Below are 17,821 nucleotides of genomic sequence, written 5' to 3'. Positions count from 1 at the left end.
TGGCTGAGTCACCATCCTGGACATATTTATAAGACATGGACATGTGGTTTAGTGGTGGACTTGGCAGTGCTAGGTTAACAGTTGGATCTGAGAATCTTAAAGGGCTTTCCAATCTAAATGATTATATGGTTCTAATAATTCTGATTGAAAAAAAAAAATAGATTTGGCATGTTTCCACAGTTACCTTTTTTTTAAGACTAGTAAACTGGTTTGACCCTTCATAGTTTAATCTGAATGTGGTTAAAACTGATTTTTCCTGAGAATGCTACTCTGAGTTAAATTTTAGAACAGCTACTATCAAAGGATCAAAATATCTTTTACTTAAGAAAAACCCATAAAAACCCACAACAGAACAACCCGTTTTGAAGTATACTGGAGCAAGGATATCTCATTAGTCGTCTGCGCTATAAAATAGGCATATTAAGGAACAACTATTTGTAGAACAACTTTAATTCTACACCTACAAAATTCAATATTTGTTGCAGTGATTTTCTGTGCAACAGAAACCAGAAAGGCAAAATATAATGTTCTACAAGGAGCCACATTTTGCATTTTTGTATACTATGTACAAAACTAAAGGGACACAATTAAGTACATCTCTTAATAGCTAATCTTTAAAAAGGGTATTTAAAATCAATCGTTGTGATCTTTCTTTAAAGCATTCCTACTTTCATTCAAAATCAGACATGAATACAATTGCAGCTTCTCTGCACGGCAACAAAACAACCCAGACAATTCTGGTCCTCTGTGGGTATCTCTGCGTATAACACAGTTTCACACACTGATGTAATGCTGCTGCTTCATTCTCTAACCCTTCCCATTCATTTGCAAAGGAGATGTTCATTAAAATAAGCAGGAATTCTTTTACTGAAAACATTTACTTTCCTCAGGAATGGAGGCAACTGGCAAAGCTAAGTGATACACCAATTTAGAGAAAATCATACACCTTCAGCTGTGAACAGAAAGTTACATGCTTCCCTATGCCCACCATTCAGAACAGTAGCATCACTCCTATTCTTTTTGTAAACTAACCTCTTCTGGCTTGTATTAAGCTAACATCCACTGGTCCCAGTCAAGGACTTATTGTGCCATTGGCCCTGTACAAAGGCATAGCAAGAAACTTTCTTGACCTTGAGTAACTCCTTGGGATCTCAGCTCACATAAGCCCTGTTGTGAAAGTCACAGCATACGGCAGTACGGCAGTACAGCAGCATTGCTTTCTTGCAAAACTAGCTCTAAATTAAGACAAAACGCAACCAAGTGATGTGAAAATTTGACACAGAGAGCGTGGGAAGGTAGATGAGATCGGCAACACTGAGAAGGTAGTGTGTCTTTGCTGTGGTGGGCTGCAAGCAGAAGGTGCAGTACTCTGGGATGTATCACTTGGTTTGTTGGCCCCAGGATATAACTCAGGCTCCCATCAGGCATCAGCAAAAGTCTGTGAAATGCCACTGCCTGGCTTGTGAGATGCTATTCTCCTACAACAGGGGAAGTGCACATCAGCACCAAAGCCCTGCACGGAGGGCACAGACTAGAGTCTGGCAGCTGCTTGTCCAGCTGCAGATGCATTTGCTTGCTGCCAATGTAGAAGGCTTGCACGCAGGCTGCCACTAGCACAGGCTACAGAATAGCCCATACCACTGTCCCCTCATACAGCTCCTGCTGTACCTCTTCCCTGCAGGGCTGCATCACGAGGTACAAAGTGCACAGGCAGCATTCAGTTGAAGTGACATGCCTGACAAGAACACAGCACTGAAAAAGTATTGTGGTAAATAGTAGGCTAAAGAATTCAACCGAGAACATACCATGTAGAATCTGCCTACTTGGCCTAGCTAGTGAAAATAAGCTTTCTTCCACTCACATATTAAATTCTTTGTCCCTAGTATGATGTAAACCCTGCATATATCTAGGCTGAGAACTTTTTAGAAAGCCGTTCTTTCAGCTGCTGCTCTTACACCAGTGCTTGAGGTTTCCTGAGTGAAGATATGCACCATGTTCAGAGACTCTGAGCAGAATTCTTCAGTGTTAGACAGTGTAGGGAGGGAGGTGTGCGTGTGATTCAGTTGCCCAAGCTCAGGTGACTGGTAACAACTGAGGTGTCCAGGGGAATCAGAGGTGTCCAGTATAGCAAGATATGACACAGGGCTTCTGGTAGACTTACACCCTAAAATCAGCATCTGTTGGCCAAGCAGGACACCCAAGAACATCTCAGTTGGCAGACATATTTGCATGAACAATTTAAGAACAATACAGGATAGTACTATAGTTGGAAATTTACATGTTAAGTGTTTATTTCTGTGCTGTAGCTTCAAGTTCTGTAACTGTCAGTGGGAATTCTAACCAACAAGGTCTACTTGTTGGTAGTCAATGACAACCTAAGCAACACAGCTTAGGAAGCCTAAAACGATTTGCCTCATTGCAGAGTAGACATTTGATGGCTAGTTAGCTACTGAAATAGGAGTATACAGCAATAGCAAGGCTGTAAACACCTACCCTAAGACATCAGTCTCAAGCAGGATCCCTCTCATCTAACCAGCGCACTTTTGATAACTATTTTCTGTAAGATAGAAAAGCAAAAAGCATCATTATCTAGTTTTCACTTCCATGGCAGTGCATTGACTCGGTGATGGGTTGTGGCAACTACAGCAGCGCGTTACTAAGACAAGAACCACTCTGCAAACAGATCTCACAAAGAAAAAGGCAAAAAACAAGTAGCTTTCCTTACTTAATAGAAATGTTACAAAATGTTCCTCCTTTTCTTCCATGACAGCACAAAGACAGTCATGTTTATGTTGTATCTCTCCACTGAAATGATCCAAAGTCATAAAGCCTCAAAAATTCAACTGAAGCTAGACAGTTGCTAAGCTAAGACTGGCATCATCCTGACCCAGGTTGACTGTGTTCCCCCATGCATCTATATCCATCTGCTACTTTCCTTCTGCTATGCCAAGATTATCCATCATGTGGGGCAGGGGAATGCCTTCTATTTTGTGGCCCTTCAGGACTAAAGGAAGAGGTGCTACAAGAATACAAATCATCAGTACCACAGTGCCTGTGATGATTTATTCTCCCCTGCTAGCTTGCCTCTTCTGCAGGAGACCTGAAATCCTTGCATGCTTTTTATGAAGAGGCATATACTTTTTTAACACTCGCACCTCCAGTAGCTGGTGAAGAGAATTCAGGATAATCAGTCTTACAAGATTTACTGCCAAGCATCAACTTACTCAGCAGAAGCCAGGACCACTGCTCATTTTCTTCAGATTAGCAACAGATGATGTCAGGTGCTCCTGCCAACCAAAGCCAGTAAAAGAGGGGACAGGTATGTGGAGAGCTGAGCACAGAGCAAACCAGGGGCAGGTTTTGGTCATGGGTTGAGCAGCCAGGCCAGGAAACAGGCTGAAGCCAGTAGAAGAGACTGGGTTTCCACTACAGTAGCTTTCTGCTGGTGTTTGTAAAGTAATCACATCAGTTATTCTACAAGGAGGGATCTCTGAGAAGTCTGCTCCAGCTAAGGGGAGAGTGGTAGCTATGGTTACTGAGGTGAGGAAACACGGAGAGGAGGCAATGCTGAACCACCACGCTGGGCACCGCACACCATTTTTAACACCAAAAGCCTAGGTTTAGTTTTCCAAAATGCTAGTATGAGAACAGCCACCCACGTTCCCCATTACAGTATGTGTGTGTGCATACATATATATGTGTCTGTGTGTCTATCTCTGTCTGTGTATGTATATCTATAGTAGGATGAGGGAATGACAAAGAGAATGGAAAAGAAGTCAGCTTTTAGATCATCATACAATTATGAAGTTCACCATGTACTCATAGGCAACAACCTCTTACGCTTGGTTAGACAGCCCAGGGCCAGCACCATGGGACTTTCCCCAGGGAACTTCTGCTGCCACAAAGAGGAAATGGGTTTCTTTATTTGCTCCTGGGGATTTCTCAAGAGGTATAAGAAGTTCCTTGTAAAGGAACTATGTCTGTATTGCAGGCTTAGTGCAACCCGCCTAGAAACACTCCAATTAACCTTAAGGCTAATAAGCATAAGTACTACTGCAGTGTAACAGCAGCAGCGTGGAAGTTGGCATGTGCCATAACCCCCCCCCACCGAGAAAGTGGGTAAATATTTAAGCAATTAATCCATGTTGAATCTCACATGAAATGGCTTCACATAGTCATCAAGCTCTTTAACTGGTGTTTTTGAAGGAGGGCAGGGGGTTTAGTAGGCTGGAGCCCTATCCATACGGTGGACTCCCCAGGCATGGATTTGAATATGAACACACCTGCATACGCCTTCGTGTTTTTGATGGCAATGTCTTGAAGCCATACCTATGCTACCAAATAGGAGTCCTCTCCCAAGTGGCCATGAGCATGTCCCACTCTACCTCCTTCACATGCTGCTGTCTCACAGGCAGTCCCAGACACTTGCTTGCAGCAGTGCCTGAAACATCAGACAAAGCACCCTGGACACTCAAGTTCTTGGGCTATCTGGTCAGCACGCCTGGCTGTGCCTTAGTACACACTTGCAGTCTAATTGTGGTGTTTAGCATACCACGTAGACATACACTCTGAGGCTGCAGTGCATATTAGTCATTTAGGTTTCCTCTTCAGTCATACGGAAGAATGGGCACTATCATCTCACTCAGACACCTCAGCACAAAACCCCCTCAAGGTGTTTATGTCACTAAGCTGCTTATGTAGACTTGCTCTCTAGACTAGCTAAGAATTCGGTCTCTAGAGCTATGTGAAATGGAATCCAGTCCCTCACTAGATAGAGTTTCCTGAAGGTGGAATGGGCTGCTACCAGTCTGTCACTATGGATCTCTTCTCCAAAAGGACAATAGGGCAGCAGTGGTCGTTTGGTAACAGATAAAGCAGGACCCTCTACTTTTACACCAACTTCTAAATGAAACAGTGTCTCATACCACTGAGACACTCTGGAGTAGTATCTGAGATGTCCAGGCAGGGCTGGCACACAAGACAGGAAGACTTTTGTGAGAGCAGTGTCCTTTTGGAGCAGTGCCACCAGGAGGGTGGCACAAAGGCATCTTTTTAGCGCTGGACACCTAACATTGACTAACCAAGAGCTGGGTGTGTGACCTACCTGTAAAGCCAAGGCAGACATAGTCAAAAGCAGTTGCCTATGCTGGACATGCAAGCTACATTTATGTCATGGGTGAGATGCACATAGTTAAAACATTTATTTTAAAGACGTAAGGCTTAAATAGCTTTCACCTTGAAAATGAAGATAAAACAATATGCATTTAGGTTTAGGGCAGTAGGTTTTGGGCAGTAGGTTTTCACAGAGGGCTTCAATTTCTAGCTTCTTTCAGCACAAACACAGGCTGAACTCAGTTGTAATATAAACAAAAATATGGGAATTCAAACCCAATTTCTTTCCAACAGTGAAAAGAATAACACTTCCTCTATTCAAACCAGTATAGAGACCTCCTGCACTGATACAGAAAGGAAACTCTTTCTGTGCTATAAGTAATATCAAATCAAACTGAAGATTTAAGAGAAGAATTCAGAATAAAAAAACAACACTACAAACACTGGAAGGGAGTTTTATCTTAGCCAACAGAGCCCAAGAAAAATGAATCACAGAAACTCTCTCATTTTGAGAAATTTATGCATCCTACAATCCCCAAAGGGAACAATCACGTCTGATAAAAATCTTTAGACCAAAATTAAAAAGTAACAATAAAGCTGACAGAACTGCCTGAAATACATATTTTAGCAGAGAGTTATTAGAAAGTCAGCATTAAGTGCCTCTTAATCATACTCATCATGTATCTATTGGCAGTAAATCCAAGCAACCCTAGTTTTATATACCTCTGTAGACTTTACTTTATTGCTTACTTGCTTAGTAAATTTGAACTAGGTATATTGGCAATGTGTCTAGGGTGTCACCTGGAAGAGGCAAATTTCCATTACTCATTATGAGCCAGCTTTAGAATACCCAGTGTTTGGAGCCAAAGGCATGAGTTTGCAAAGCTCAAATTATTGGTCAAACCATTACAAAGATGCATCTTCAGAATAATTTTTAGTCTTGGTGCAGTCATCTCTGTAACTGCCTTGAAGTGCGCTCACAAGTTTAACCAGTAGTAGTCAAGATCCTGGAGAGGAAGAAGTGATAAACCTCCAATCCTCATCATTTCCACTTTTCATTTCAGAGTATCTAGGAATCTGAGCTAAACAGAAGATCTATATATAATACCAGGTAATGACTTAGCAATATTGTGTGCAAAAATTACAGTGAACAAACAGGCCATGATGTATTACTGAGATTAGAGCTAATGTCTGTCAAATCCTAGTCATTACATATTTGTTAAGTTCTACATGACTTTTCCAGGAGAAAGTACCCACTAAAAAGCTTACTGCAGGATACCATTTGGTATACAAATTGCAAGTAAGAAGCTTTGCAAATATATTTAGTATATTAAACTTTTCAGCTACTAACAATTCAAACAAGTGCTTTAGAAGTTAAGAATCTCTGAATCCCATAATCTCCTGGATCTTCCAGTTCCCTGAGGAAAAGACAGATAAACCTGGACTTCTTCCCAGTCCCACCTGCTAAAGAATGAATAGCATTAACATTGCCAGAGCAGGATATGAGCAAACATGCAACACTCTGCATCAAACACCATAAAGTCCCATGTCAGATGTCACAAGAGTTTCCAACCTATTTCACAGTGTTTTAACAAACAAAGGAAAAATTAATTCAGTGTTTAAAAATTAAACACTGCATTCAAGTTCTCATTGTAATTAATATTAAAACAGGCTGGAGAATTTACATGAAGTCTGACATTAGGCTTTTACATGCAGTAACAGAGTAAATGATTTTAAAAAATCCAGTTACTGTTTCAAATGTTCAAAAAATTCTGACAAGGGATTAATTCATAATATTTGATTACTGGTCTTAGTAAAATAGACACTACTGTCTCCAAAAGCCTAAATTATTGTGAAATCTCAGATGCATCCTGTTGCCTGCTTTCAGCTATATCTAACACTGTTTTATTATTTAAAAATACAGCTTTGAAAGTAAGATGACAAGAACTAAATTTATTTGGCCAAAAGGGAGAAGAATTAAAGGAAACAGCGAGATAACTATATAAATATTAACAGAAAAGAATAATGAAGGGAAGAGAAATACTTCCACTGGGATTAGCTGTAATAGTGTTAAGGGCTAAAGCTGAAAAAAAAAAATTCAGTTTAAGCTGTGTATTAGGAAAAAGTGTTTTTGAAGACACTAAGGTCAGGTGGGCAGAGAGGAAACCGATTGCTTTTCAACTGAATCAACTGATCCCCTTCCTTCCCTTTCCTCACTCTTAGACAACTGTAAGGGTTCTTCAGCACTTTCAGGCCTTATTTGTTGGGTTTTGCCATCTGATTCTCAAAGAGAAACAGCTGGCACTTGTCTTTTCATGAGTCACTAGAATTATTTGAATTGTTGACAGATTATGGGATGAAAAACTCTCAGGAGCTTCCCTCCTCCAGTTTCACGCACTTTAGGGATGTCATTAACCAATGGAGAGGACATCTTAGCTTGTAGACAACTTGCAGGAAGGGATGCAGATAAGGAAGGTAATGAAAACACTGTGGTACCTAACAACATACTTAGGCAGTGCAAGACTCTGAACTTACATGAGAAAAGATATATGGTATCCTGCATGTCAGAGATACTGAGGTACTACTGTAGAGGAGGTTTTGAGAACACAGATAAACGTGACTATGAACTCAGTCCCTAGGGGAGGTATTCAAGATGGCATGATATCCTAAAGTATGCTAAAGCATAAAGCTTATACAGAAACATCTGCAGCTAGTCCTCAGGTCATGTGCTTCATTTTGAGAGATAAAAAGGATTGTGCCTGCATATATGGCTAAAAAATAATCAAAGAATGGTTAGGATTGGAAGAGACCTTAGAGATCATACAGTTCCAACGTTGCTGCCATGGGCAGGGACACCTTCCACTAGACCAGGTTGCTCCAAACCCTGTCCAACCTGGCCTCCAACACTAACAGGGATGGGGCAGCCACAGCTTCTCTGGGCAACCTGTGCCAGTGACCCACCACCCTCACAGGGAAGAATTGTTTCCTAATGTCTAATCTGAATCTCCCCTCTCAGTTTAAAGCCATTCTCCCTTGTCCTGTCACTACATGCCCTTGTAGAAAGTCCCTCCCTAGCTTTCCTACAGGCCCATTCTAGGCACTGGAAGGCTGCTATAAGATCTTCCCGGAGCTCCTCTTCTCAAGGCTGAATGAGCCAAATAATCGGGTCACTCTCTCATAAAAACAACACAGCAAAATCTGTTATCAAGCTCACAAAAACCCATGTCATTCCCTTCCTCCCCAAATGCCTATGAAATACAGTGCCCCCCTCCAGCACCCCAACAGCTGGTTATTTATGGATAAATAAGGATGCAAAAGATGTGCCGGAACTGCAAGAACAAAGGCTTGGAATCTCTAGTTAGATAAAGCTTTAACATCTCTACACCTCCCTCCAAAAACCACATGAAATCAACTCTGTCCTGTAAAAGACAGAGAGGTCTTGTACATTTTGTAGAGAGAGAGAAGGGAAAGGGAAACCACAACTCCTTCCTTCTAACCTTGCGTCCTTTGGCATTGTTTCGCTAAAATCAATGTTAGCTCTTAGGCAGACAGTGTCTTCCTTTAAGTCTGGCTTCTGCTGCGGTCAGATGCCTGCTGCAGAGCAGCTGGCACAGACTTTGCTGTTGCTGTTGGCAGTGTTCAGGGTTTTCCTTTAAACAAGACAGTAGCTATGGTGACACTAGCCCACTGCCCCAGCCTGTCTGGAGGTGAGCACCTGGCACCAGTGGCCCGGCAAAGCACTTCTGAGCACACCTTATCCCTGTATTCCCTTTGCTGCCTTACACAGGCATCCAGGTCTATTGTAAATACCACTAAGGCTGCTTAGAAGAAGAGGATGCCTTATACAAATCTGCTGTGCCGGATGAGTGGCTAGTGATGGCAGCCTCCAGCAGCAGACTGGTAACAACTAATATGTAGGCAAGGTGGGTCTCGGCATCACAGCAATTCCACAGTGATCTGCATCCCCAGAGCCCCATGTCCAAACAGAGGTTTGTATAGTTTCAGAAATCAGACTGCAATTAATTAATCAAGCTCATGTACAGAGATAGAGATCAAATCCACAGTGAGTGTCTGGGGATTTTATGCTTCTCTTCTGCTTCCTTAATTACTCCACATAACTTTTTGCTTAGATTGTTTGTTCCTTAAAGAACTTGTGCTTTCAGTAAGCAGAGATGAGGACTGTGCAGCAAGTTATTGCTTATTCACAGGAGAGGAAAGCATGGCTCATTTGATAAAAAGGGAAAATTATTCAATTTCTTCACTGAAGTTATTTAGTAAAATACTTATTCTGAACTATGACCTCTGGTAAAGGAGGAATAGGCCCATCTTTCTTAATGGAGACAGCCAAAACACAGTCAAAATTGTGGCTGAAATAGAGCCACAAACATATATTAAAGCAGTAAGTCAGTTTGAACTAAAAATTCATCCCAGCTGTCTGTCCTGCTTTTTATGACAGCTAGATTCCCAACTGCACACTGAAATTAGTGTGTGTTTTACATATTCTCTGAAGACTTTGGAGGCCAAAAAACTAAACATCACCAAGCTTCCTTCAAAATGAATACACTTTTGGGGAGCATGCTTGGAAGCTCTTCAGAATTACCAGGAACTCAGTAATTTCCATGGACTTTGGATCAGGCCAAACCTACCTTGGCCAAAATGTAACACCAAAGGACTTGGCTCCCAAACCAATCTTACAGTAAGCACCAGCAACAGGGATTTTCATCTAAACCCACAGAGATTTCTGTGGCACGTGACGCGAGTTGCTCTACAGGAAGACACTAGTTCCAAGTTGCGTTATCAAGCAACACTCCCTGCCTCTGGCATAATTGTTCAGTAATATGCATTTTGTATGGAATCAAACAGAAATGCTGACAGGCCAGCTTTTATGGCTGCTGACACAAACTTTCTGAGCATAGCTGTGCAAGATCTGCTGACACAAACCTTCTCCTTGAGAACAGCTGCGATTGCCTGCTGCTCTGGGGAGGGGATGGGGGGTTCTTTTCTTTATCTGCCTCCTGTGAAGAACTCCAAAGTGCTGGCTGCACTGATAGGGCTGAAGAGTCTACCAACACCTGGCTAGGGTACAGATGTGAACATACAAAAGACAAAGCTAGCTCTCCTCCTGGCTTCATCTTCCATTTGTCTTTCAGATTATTTAATAATCCCACACTCAGTGGTATTTGGATAAAATGGACAGTTATCAAAAGTGCTGCAGTTAAAGCTGAATACAGCATTATGCCTATTCTTCTAAAGTGATAAGCACTTGGGATAGGCAAAATTCCCACAAAGAATCAGATGTAGGACACCATTTACTTGAATGCTAGTGAGCATACTTACAGAAGACAAGTGCAGCCAGAGGGTAAGGCAGCAGCTTCTCAGGCTCTGCATTTCTAGGGCACAGCTAGCATACAAGTGTTTTAAAAGATACACAAGCTCCCTGTTCAGCACAGATATCTAGGAGCTCATGTGTCCCCTTCACCAACAACAAAATGTGTAAAGATATGCTCTAAAGTGTTTTGCTGATTTAGGGCCTTAGTAAATTGTCTGCAAGGATCTGAATGCCCACAACTCCCCCTTGAAATGAAAAGTACGTTTTGGTCCTGAAGGAATTGATGTGCGTTGCAAAGTCTTTCCTAACAATTGCCACAATAGAAACCTCATTGCTTAATTTAAATATCCTACGGCAATTACTGCCAAGTCATGCCTGAGTTGATACAGTCGGCATTTTGAAATTCCAGATTTTCCTCAGTTGTGAATGCTCATTTTATTGGTCCTACAATTGCCTTCACATAACACAAGGTTAATCTTCTGACTTTCTAACCACCCTGCTACTTACAAGTGTCTCAAGCTCAGAGATTTTGCCAGCAGAGCTGGTGACTTCAACATGACCATACTCAGGTGAGAAGGCTTGAAGTGCAGCACTCACTAGAACAGTTTGCTTGTGTATCCTGAGCAAAAGCTTTGAGCTCCTGAAAGAGCAATTTAAAAGCACTTTTGCACAACCACAAGTTACAATCAAAGGAAAAAAGGTAAAAAGTCTGTACTTGTGCTGCAAGATGCAGTAAAGCCATGGTGCTAAAGCCTAAGCCAAGCATGCCTTCCCACTGGTTGCCACAGTTGTGTGTCAGCAGACATCAGGCACACACTCAGAATTGCAGTTATACCCCCACCCCCCATGTCATAAAGATGATTAGACCTGGAATATCATAATATCTGTGCAGTGAAACCCCCGTGCTGCAGACAGAAATTAATGAAGCTGTGTTGCTCGACTCAGTCGGGTGCAGGGGGAAGGCCTGGGCAGGCAGATGAAATACTGCAGTGGCAGACAAGCCAGTACACTGGGCTTTCTTGTAACACAAATTAACAAGCCTCGCTTGCTCCCGATGTGTTCTCATAAGAACCTTAGAAAGTGAAGCTATCCACGGCTCCCCAGCATCCTGCCCAAATTTTGATATAAAATTTACCTTAAATTTCAGCAAAACGGAAGCAGAAAATAAATTATCCCCCAAAGCTACAGGGTTTAGAGTTGTCCACAACCTTTCTCCAAGTAAAACATTTCCCTTTCCTGCACCAATGGAATGATTTGGAGACTCATACTCCCCTTAAAAAGCCATCTCAGTTGGTATAATGTTATCATTTTGTCCTTTGCTGTCTTTCCTCAAAGACTTCCTCCAGAATATAATGGGACCGCAAAAGTGGTACTCATAAGGTAACAAAAATAAATTGAAAAGAGGTAGCAAGATGCAATCATAGCTGTCAACTGTGCAGCTTGGAGCTGAAGCTTCATCTGAAAATTCAAAGAAGAGCTTTGTGTTTCTGCTAGGTTTGAAGGTCTTGTTGCCTCTCCCCACCCCTAGAAACAGGGGACATGAGAGGCATAAAAAAAAGTTTCTGAGAACTACAGCATGTTAAGGAGAGTTTTACAAAAGCAAGTTCTGTCCTTTCTACAAGCTGTTGTAAACATCTCTGCCTCAAACCCCTCCAAAAATAGGCCAAATCTGCTATAATTCATGGACTACCTAGCTGCAAAAATATTTCAGACTGACTTAACTATCTATAGCCTAAATCCTAAATGAGCAGAGAGACAAAGCAGATTACAGCACTGACCTTGAATTACAGCAGAAAAATTGCTTTTCCTGTCCCCAAACAGAAAACGGCAATTATTAAGCTAGGCTATGTCCTTACTCATTAAGATCTGACCTTTCTTACTAGATCATTACCTTAAATTATCCAGTTTCTCCTCGAGGCAGCATAAGACAGTTGTCTCGTGTATTTGAGGTGGAGGCTGTGTGGCCAGGTGATGGCAAGGAGACCAAACAGCCTCTTATACAGGCCCTGCAAAACACTAAGGAAATCATTCTGCAAGTAGATTTCAATTTGTCTGTCAGGTGGATGGAAACCAGAGTGCTGAGGGCTAACAGCGCATTTGCATTGAACCAAGCCAGCAGCAGCTATGAAGACCGTTTTACTATATTTTAACATTTCAGAGGCAGCAGTCACGTTGTGCCCCTCATCAGCCCCACAGCCTCCAGTGACAAAAAAGTCCCCAAACATAACCCCACATTATCAAACTTACTTTCGACTCTGCTCTCACAGCCCTGTCTCTGGTCCTCTTGCAGCAGCCACCACAAGGACCAGCAGGAGCATGGACACCTTCCATTTGCTACCTCAGCACTTGATGAACCATACAGACACTGTAGAGCTCCCTCCAAAACACTGCTCTGGAGAAGGATGCTTAAAGGAGACCTTCCAAAATCACTTGTTGATAGAGCACAACTTCTTAGCTTGTTTTGAAGCAGGTTGTTTGGGTTACACACATTTGAACCCTTGTCTGCTTTATATGCTGCTTTTTATTCAAGATGCCCAAGATGATTTTGTGATGAATAAACTCTCCCTCTCAGAATCATGCTGTATTCCCTGTTGTCCCTGGCATTTTCCTTTGATGGTGCAGGAACTTTGACTATGAGTGAGACGAGCAAAATCCTTCTCCATTCAGAGGAATGTTGTTTAAACCACAACACAACACTACAGACCAGGTTCTTGGAAGATGACCATGCCCGTTCAAGGCTGAATCATAGCCAGTTGTCACTGGACTGATGCAGGAGGACCAGCCCCTCCTTCAGCAATCGAGAAGCCCATGCAATAGGGCTTACAATAGGTATAGATGGGCTTTCCCAAACAATTACAAGCTCTCCCTGCATCAGCTGGACACAAGCCTCTTTCATCCTAAAGGTCTGTCAAGTCCCATCTTCAAAAAAAGGTTCACTGTGCTCTCCTGGTATGGTGCTTCCAGTTTCTCTCTCACAAGCCCACAAACGCAGAGCAGTCATATTTTGCTGCCTTTTTATTATATACACACAGTTACCCACCTTTTGCATTTTATGCCCTCTTGTGCAGGATTTTGTGCCATTTCCTCTCTTGTAAAATCAGCTGTTGAGGGTATACATTAAGGAGAAAGTTCTTTCTCCAGGTTTGCTCTTCTTAGTTGCCCAGGACTTCTCCCTGCACAAGCCATCCTCAGGTTGCTTCTGCAGCCCTGTTTCCAGGTCTCTTTCTGCTGGCAACCACACCAACTTTAGCCCTCCTTGGGACTTTCCTGGGCAGGTACCTCTTCTCAGCCCAACTTCTCTCAGTCTGGTAGCTACAAAACGCAAGATGTGGGAGACAGACAGCTGAGAGTTGGTCCTCAATTGCCCTTAGTGGGATCAGGCAAGCTCCATGGAGCAAGAGGGACGCAGAACAGGAGCTGCTGGTGAAAACACCAGGCACAATGTCAGAAGGGTACAGCCCCATATGCTGAAAGCTGAGCTCCAAAGGGCTGTCAGTATCAACAAGGACCCTTGGACCTTTTGGCCCTTTGAAAAATTCATCTCTATGTCCTTCTCTGCACATGATAAGCTCTTGATTGACTCTCTTTTTCCTCCACCTCCCTTCTCCACAAGAAAATTGTATGCCAAATGTAACTGGATGTTTCTGTATTTAAGAATGAGAAATTAAGATGACTTAATTTGTACAATACACTCTCAAGCAGGCTTGAGAGTCAAGGTCTTCGGAGTATAAAACAACCATATTTTCCATGAACAGACAGTGGAATAAAGTTGGTCAGAATATGAGAACATGAGAAGCTGGGGGGAATCTATGCAGGTTGGGGTGCTTTTTTGGTTCTGTAAGAGCTGTCAAGATTTCAACACTTGCATTTGCTTTTGAATCAGGTAGAAGAGAGACGTGTGTTTCAGTCTGCCACATCCCACTCAAGTCCCAGTGCCTGTGCTACAGGTTTGCCCTCACCGTTCACACACAAACCACAATCAATCTGGATCTAAGCACATTTCTCAAAAAGTCATTCAAGGTAGAGAGTATTTCTACAAAAAGGTTTCATTTTCAACAAATTGTCAAGAACTTGCCTATGCCTAGAAACTGTCTGTTACTATTAAAGCAAAATGTGCATTTCAAATGCAATGGATGATTCAAAAATCAAATTATTTTTTGCAAGCTCTTTTTCTATTCACAGAAGTGTCAGGGAGAGCTGTTCAGAACAAGTCCATGTATAAGCAGGTCCCCAGAGCCAGGTAACAAAACAGCCAATGTTTCTGCCTGAAAAAGTGAAGCTCTCTCCCTCTGCCCATATGTTTTGGTGTCTCGGTTAAAATTCTCTTCAGAAGAGCAGACACCTCAGATTGTAACCATGGGAACTAGCCCTACTGGTGTCAGCCATATACATTTGTCCATTATTCAGCTTCATCTCTGAAGAGAAATTAAACTGGACATGCACGTGAAGTTTCCTTAAAGTCCAGCAGGGAAGCTGGAAAGGAAGGCTTCAAGGACACAGAGGCCCAGCCCACTGCCCCTGCCTCGCTAGGATCTCACTCTGTGCAAGCTTCGGAGCATGCAGTCCACAACTCACATCACATGCAGTACTAGCAAATGGTACTAAACCAGCAATATTAAAAAGCCCGTGAAGGCCTCACCAAAAATCTTTGCACAACATAGGAATTTTGACTCAAAGGGACTGAAGCAAAATCCTTACTTCCCCCTCTTCACTAGGCACAAATACAGATTAGAGAGAGGAAGGGAGTAAAATCAGCCAACACTGCCTTAGATGCCTCTAGCAAACATCAAAATAGATCAAACCAGCAGCACGACCTACTAAACAAAACAAAAACAACCCAAACCCAACAAAGAACCCCACTCCTCCCAGCAATTAAGAAATCATTGTGAACTTTTATGCATCTAAAATCCACGCATATTTTTCAGACTGCTCAAACAGGTAGCATCTGAAACCTCTGAATGAATGAATGAATGAAGACCTTTCCTCTCATTTCAGATTAAAATGTAAAATAGAAATAGAATTTTTCATTAAAGTACTCAAGTCTTGCTTTTAAAATTAAGTGACAGACCACAACCTGAAGTAGGAACATCTATATGCCTTTATAGGCAACTGCCTTACTTGCGGTAAACAATGCATTCAGCACATGTTCAGACATCATCCCGGCCTGCAAAAAGACTCAAAGAAACCAAATACAGGTATACATATTTGAAAGCCCTAACCAATGTTTTGAATTCCCCACCTCCATATTTTCACAAATTTGTTCTATTACACAAATAAAAATCTTAGATTTGCCCCTGCAAGACCTTAGATCAACTCAGTTCAAGTCTTTGAGCTGGGCTTCTTTTTCTGCCAAGAACCTGGAGTTTCTTTTCTGGCTGCCTATAATTATTCTGTTCCTTAGACAAAGATGTAAATCTGTGCTGTTCTCCATTTAGAGTTGTCTTTAAAAAAATCCATGGGGGCTTCAGCGGAAAACTTTCCATTCAGTCTCTGGGGTTTCCTGAGCTGACAGTTCAGGCATCAATTCACCTTTAGTAGTCTTCATTTTTGATCCTTTTTCTCCCCCTGATGGAAGAGCTCATCAGTTCGTAGAAAAATCTTGCCAGATATTTTCCACTCAACTTCATTTATCCTCCAAGTTTCAGTCCTGCTCCTTTCCTGTCCTAACCAAGCCATCCGATGCAGTGAATTCACACAGTTCTAACCAAATCTCCAAGCTAAAGAGCAGCAAAGCACCACTGAAAAGCATTTGGGCTGGCACACACATCTCTGTAGGAGAGAAGAACATTACGCATAGGTGAAAACACACTGTCAGAATAATTTTGCCACTGGTCATATCAGAAAACTGATCATCTTTGGCAGCAGAGCCTGTCTCCCAAGGTGTAGTATCACCAAGCACCCCTCAGTCAGGCTATTTGCTGAGACTTTCAGAGCATGCAAACTGAAGCAAGGCTGATTACAAAAGCAACTGATACTTTTCACTTTCAACAGGGAAAGCAGGTGACAAATACCCTCAGGAGAGCCCTTTCCTGAGGTCAAAAGGGAGGCACTGCAATGGTCATCAGACAAGCCAGGTCCCCAGAAGTTGACATGACAGACTTCCAACCATGAACATGAGTGAATGTCGGACTTTTCATAAGCGTCAGCACTCTGCAGCAAAGGGCAGACAAGTTCGGTCACTCCTGCCTTTGCAAACCTTTACAACACGCACCTACTCTGAGTGGCAAGAGAGACAACTGGTTTTGTCACTTCCAATTTCAAAGGCTGTATGCTATGCACAATTACCCCAAGGCAATAAAACATGATCTATTTCAATTTAGATTCGACCTGCTCTTCCATGCAGGCAGCACAAAGCATATTGTAGCATTTCGGCAATTAGAATCATAGAACTATTGAATCGTTTAGGTTGGAAAAGACCTTTAAGATCATCAACTCCAACCATAACCCCAGCACTGCAAAGTCCACCATGAAACCATGTCCCAAAGTGCCACATCTACACGTCTTAAATACCTCACATTAAACAGCACAGTCAAGCTGCTTAATTAGCAGCTCAAATCTTAATTAGCAGCTCCATTAATATCAATGCAGTGAGTAAGGTCACTGCTAAGGAAAAAAAAATAAATAAATAAATCTACCACTGTGTATATATCATGAGTTAAGTATAATCTAGTGGCATCTTATCAACATCCTCATCAAAACTGCTTGCAATCTAGGGAAGTTGAACAAAGTTCAACTATTTACAAAGTTCACAGCTCTACAGAGCCATCTATTTCTAGTCAAGGAACAGAACACAAATTTTACAGATTCTGGAATTATTTAATTTAATAATTTAATTAAAAATATTTAATCAACATCAACCTATCAATTTTCCATCAGAACTGAGTTACTGTAGCAGCACTTTTTTGGAAGACCAGAGCCAGACAGGCTATACAGAAACGCCTGGAGAAAGGTAGCCTTCACATGATGCAAAGCCCAGAAGTCCCGAAGTCCAGAAGCTGGAGGTGATGCTCAGTATAATTCTCCTGAACTAAGTAATGAAACAGGGTTGGCTGGACCCTTCAGTAGCCTAAGAATATACTCATTGGAAAGTGGGGTGAGGCTGGGTTGGAGCTGACTTCCATGCTGCCATAGCTGGGCAGCAGTCAATGCCCCAGCTGCCTGGACACAACTATGCAAACTGTGGGCTGCCCCGTAAGCACACACTCAAAATTACCACTAGCAGAGGTGCTGTATGCCTGCTCGGGACATGGGAGAGAATAGCATCACAACAGAAGGACAGGAAGGAGCTCTTAGAAGCATTTACGATAACCCTGCATCAGGCCTTGTAATAAGCACATCCTTTTTGCTTCCCCAGCAGTACAACTGAGCAGTGCAATCTAT

The sequence above is a fragment of the Pezoporus wallicus genome, unplaced genomic scaffold (assembly GCF_028554395.1).
Source record: "Pezoporus wallicus isolate ANWC-B61680 ecotype Strahan unplaced genomic scaffold, APGP_CSIRO_Pwel_v1 contig_4901, whole genome shotgun sequence".
NCBI lineage: Eukaryota > Metazoa > Chordata > Aves > Psittaciformes > Psittacidae > Pezoporus > Pezoporus wallicus.
The sequence above is the reverse complement of the archived record's forward strand: the minus strand, read 5'-3'. Positions refer to the sequence as shown.